This window comes from Elephantulus edwardii, unplaced genomic scaffold (assembly GCF_000299155.1).
Source record: "Elephantulus edwardii isolate Elephantulus edwardi_28Jun2011 unplaced genomic scaffold, EleEdw1.0 scaffold00017, whole genome shotgun sequence".
Taxonomy (NCBI): domain Eukaryota; kingdom Metazoa; phylum Chordata; class Mammalia; order Macroscelidea; family Macroscelididae; genus Elephantulus; species Elephantulus edwardii.
In genome coordinates, this window is record NW_006399767.1 from 18,695,766 (window position 1) to 18,700,840 (window position 5,075).

Below are 5,075 nucleotides of genomic sequence, written 5' to 3' on the forward strand. Positions count from 1 at the left end.
ATACTAAACAGATAGCTGATATGTCAGACACACCATCGCTGACACTCATGTACCTATTTCCACCAATCACTGTGTTTGATACTCATTGTTGACTTACAGACTTGACTCTCAGTGGTAGTACCAAGATTGGAGTTTATTAGACAACTAGGTTGGAGAGTGGGAGAGGCAAAGAATATCTCACAATACAAATCCAGGTTTAGTCCTGCAATCCAAAGCCAGATTAACAGTAGAACCTAATTCCTTAATTAGTAAAAGTCTTTGTTTCAGTTCAGCAACACAAATTCAAGAAGCCTCTGATTTCCTCAATCATCCAGAAAAGCTTTCCTCCGAGCAGTTAGAAGTCACCTTCTCCTTCAAGCATCAATAACAGCAACACCATTCACTGTGGCCAGAAAAAATGCAAGAAGCCTCTGATCACACCTTGCCATAGTTTCTTCACAAAAATGTCAGTCTCTTCACGACCATCACCAGGATCTTGTTCCAGTCTGCTTCAAGTCTTCCTTGTGTGGGAAAATTCTCCCAAGTGTGGTAAACATTTTCTTATCCTAGTTCCACAGCTGTTGATGATTTTCAAGACCATGTATCTGCAGTTAAAGTAGCTGAAGCCAAGAGAGGGCTAACGTAATGACTTGAAGAGCCAAATTTTAAGCTAATCCTACATGGAGTTACTATGAGTTGTAGTCGACAGCACCTAACAATATTTCTTTTTCCCATATTAGTTGTCTTTTACCATATGTTCAATTCTTAGAATATATGTTTGAGTGAAAGAACAAAATTCTCTTCCAGAGCCAAATATAACAATGTATATCCATCAGTTCTCTTTATATGAGCATCATTACATTTTTACTTATATATATGATCAAAAGTGATTAAATTAAAATGCTAGAATTAGTCCAAGAGCAATAAAACAGGTACATGTGAGTTGTGATTTTTCTTAAAGATTTTCTAGCTTCTCTGAAGGAATTGACCAAAAAAAAAAGGCCCCTGAAATTGGTGACATGTTAATTGACATATTTCAACAAAAAGATGCTGCCCTGAATGCGTTTATCAAGATGTGCCAAGAAATCTGGAGGACAATCACCTGGCCAGCTGACTGGAAGAGATCCATATTTGTTCCATTCCAAAGAAAGCAGCATGCAGAAATTATCAAACATTAATATCACATTGCATTGGAAAGTCTGCTGTAAGGGTCATCTCTAGAGTACTGAATAGCAGCTATCTCAATCTGGAGACTAAGGTGCACCTGATCCAGGCCATGGTCTTTGAAATTATATGCTATGCATCGGAAAGCTGGATAATGACTAGGAATGATAGGAGAATTGATGCCTTTGGGCTGTGGTGCTAGAGAAGAGTATTGAATATACCATGGAGTGCTAGGAGAACAAATAGGTTCTTCCAGGAGAAGATGAAACCAGGCTGTTCCTTGGAGGCAAGGATTCTGAAGCTCAAATATACTTTGGGCATGTTGCAAGGAGGGACCAGTCCTAAGAGAAGGACATTATGCTTGGGAGGGTGGAGGGATAGTGTAAGAGAGGAAAACCTTCAAAGGGATGGATTGATTCAGTGACTGGGGTATTAGTTGTATCAGAGACAGTAAGATTGACTCAGGATAGAGTAAGGTTCAAGGCTGTTGTACACACGGTCACTGAGTCGCAGGCAACTTGATGGCACGTAACAACAACAACAAACATGCTAGATGGTATTTCCCTTAAGTATATAAAATGAACAACTGGACCACTGGACCAATTAGTAGCATCAGGATGGATGGTGAAGAGATTGAGATTGTTCACAGCTTCAGGTTGCTCAGCTCCATGGTCAACACTCTTGGCACCAGCAGCTGGGAAATCAAAAAACGTATTGCGATGGGAAAGTCTGCTGTTAGGGATCTCTCCAAAGTACTCAAGAGCAACGGTGTCCCTCTGGAGACTAAGATGCACCTGATACAGGCCATGGTCTTTGCAATCACTTGTTACGCATCAGAGAGTTGGACAATGACTAGGGAAGATAGAAAGAGAATTGACGCCTTTGAGCTGTGGTGCTGGAGAAGAGTATTGAATGTACCCTAGACTGCCAAGAACGCAAACAGATTCATCCTGTAGAGGGTTAAACCAGGTTACTCCTTGGAGGCAAGGATTCTGGGGCTTTGTCTGACATACTTTGGGCATGTTGTAAGGAGGGACGGGTCCTTGGAGAGGGACATCATGCTTGGGAGGGTGGAGGGGCAGCGCAGGAGGGGAAAACCCTCTATGAGGTGGATTGATTCAGTGCCTGGGGTAATCGGGATGGGTGTGTCAGAGGCAATGCGATTGGCACAGGATAGAGCAGGGTTTAAGGCTGTTGTACATAGGGTCACTATGAGTCGCAAACGACGTCGCAAACGACTCAATGGCACATAACAACAACAACATAAAATGAGTCAACTATGTTTCAAAAACTATATTTTTAAAATATGTAGATACACGTCTTCTTGCTAGGGAAAAATGATTGTCACATGGGTAATCTAATTCCAATAGTCATCTCTGTGTGATATTACTGCTTTATTTAAAAGTTACATTGTTAAAAGCATTAATAAGCTACAATGAACTAACAAATTAGCAGCTAATTGCTTGTAATAATTGGTTTTGTGGTAATAATAGCCTAAGCGTATTTTAAAAGTTGCATGCTCCCAAATTGATTCTTAAGCCTTAGATTGTGAAAACAAACCATAAGCAAATATATTACTTTATATTTTCATAATAGAGTAGTATACTTTCATTTCTATTCGTATATTTAGTGGATTACCCTTCCTACAAGGCCTCTCTGAGTTAAAATTAACCTATGGCTCACAGCAAAACTCATAAGGCGCATAAATTTTCCTTTACAGACGTAAATATCACAATATTAAGTCACAACTGCAAAAATTAAGATGGACATTCATAATCCCTTAAGTGTTATTGGAACTTAGGTGAGACAATGATATTGAGTTTGAAATCCATTTTTTTAAACAATGACTTAAGTTCTATTTAAAAGCATATTACATAAAATAGCCAGTCATGTGGAGAATGTAGCAACAGGTTCAAGTATATAAGAGATAATGAGAATGGCAGAGGATAGAACAGGGTCAGATGTCTTGCTCATAGGGTCTTTGAATTGGACTCAAGTTGATGCCACCTAATAGTACAGCAGCACCCTGATTCTCACTTAAACTCTGTAATAATATCTTTAAGTTATATATGGTGATCAGAGCTCACAGACTGTCATCTGTTGCATACGGGTGGCTGTCATCATTTTATATTATGCAATGATAAAGATAGGAGTCTGATTTGCCTACACCAATGTTACCAGCATTTAGGAAATGTGTGTTTTAGCAAGAGGTGCCATAGCAACTCTCTTCATGAACCAAAGAAATGGTAAGTCACAGTACTCACTTTTTCTTCACTCACATAAAACTGACAGTGCTACAGTTTGAAATTAAGAACTCCCAAAATATTGCTAGTAGACCTCTAGCAATTTGGAATTATAGGTTAAATATATTCAAAATTGGAAGAATGATTATTAAAGAGTTCTAACATAATATTCAGTTGATGCTAAATAGTCCCTGTTTTGTTTTGGTTTTTTCCTTTTCAAATGTGTCACTATTGGAGTCAAGAGTTGTAGAGCCAATTGATATTCCATTCATACACACATTTTGTTTTGTGGCTCTGATCCACATATTGTAATAATGCTCTTCTCACTTCTCCCTATGATTATTTTCATTCATAATTTTATCCTTTCCCTTCCTGCCTGTTGAGCATTATCCCTGGACATATACTGTCCTTTGTTATCTTGTTTTGATCTTGTTTTGGCTAGCTGATCTAAGAGGTGAGTACCCCTGCCTGGTGTTGTTCACCTAATAGAGTTGTCTGTTGTTTGACTGAAAGCTGAGTGAAGAGTAAAGGTTAAAGTTGAATAGATTCAGTTCCAAGTTTAAAAGGTGATTACGGACTATGGTTAGAAAGTTGACCAATCTCTGTAATACTTGTAAGCCTGAAAATTTTTTATTGTTTTTCCCAGTCTCTTTAGGACCCTTTGTGATCCCTCTCCAAGGAATCGCCTTTCCTAATGACTTGACAGTACCTAACAGCAACAGCATGTCCAAAATATGTGAGTGGAAGCTTCACCATCACCACCTCTGAGGAGCACTCTGGTTGCACTTTCTCTAAGACATGTTTGTTCTTTTGGCAGTAATGGTACTTAACAACAAAATACAATTGTGATCCCTCACAGGGTAGTATTAGTGTAGTAGTGTAGCAGGACACCATCTAGTTTTTCTGGTCTCTGCATAGTAGAGCATGGGGTTCAAGAGATCCATTATTATTGTGAACTAACGGTGCCTGTGTATCTTTTCCTCCCTATTCTTTGTTCCAGATAGAAAGGTACCTGCAACTAAACCTTAAACGCCTGCTTTTGAGGTTAATACCCTAACCACAACAACTCACCAAAGTAGGATGTGGAACATTGTCTTTGTGAGTTATTATATCAGTTGACCCTGATGTCCTCCATGAATATGGTTCTGAGGTCCCAGAGTAGTTGATTAGGGTTAAGCGGTTTGAGTAACTTTGCTCCTGTTGGTGATATTGTATATGTGGATATATTTGTACCACATGCAAGCTGTCAAAGCTCTGTATGGTCATGGATATTGTTCCTTTCACTCACTCGCAGCTATTCATTTTGCCTGTCTACCTACGTATTCACTTGTAATGTTTGTCATCATGGACAATGCAGGAAGGGAGTTTTTGGCTCTTATAGAGACAGCTGTTGGGAAATAGGGCCTGTCTGAAAAGGATCACAGGAAACAAACACCCAGTCTCTTTTGTCCCACCTTCTGGCTTTCAGATGGGTTAATTTGAAGGCAAATGTAGGAGACCCATTATGCCGTTCTGAAACCTTTTTTTGTTGTTGTTGTTGGAAGTTGTTGTATTACCTTTTTTTTCTATATTTTATTAATTTTCATAAACATTTACAGAGATTTTGGGTTTCCATTCATTCATTGATGCACTATTCTCTCTACCCTCCTCCCAGTTTGTTCTTGTCCAAGTGCCACAGTGCTTGTCAAA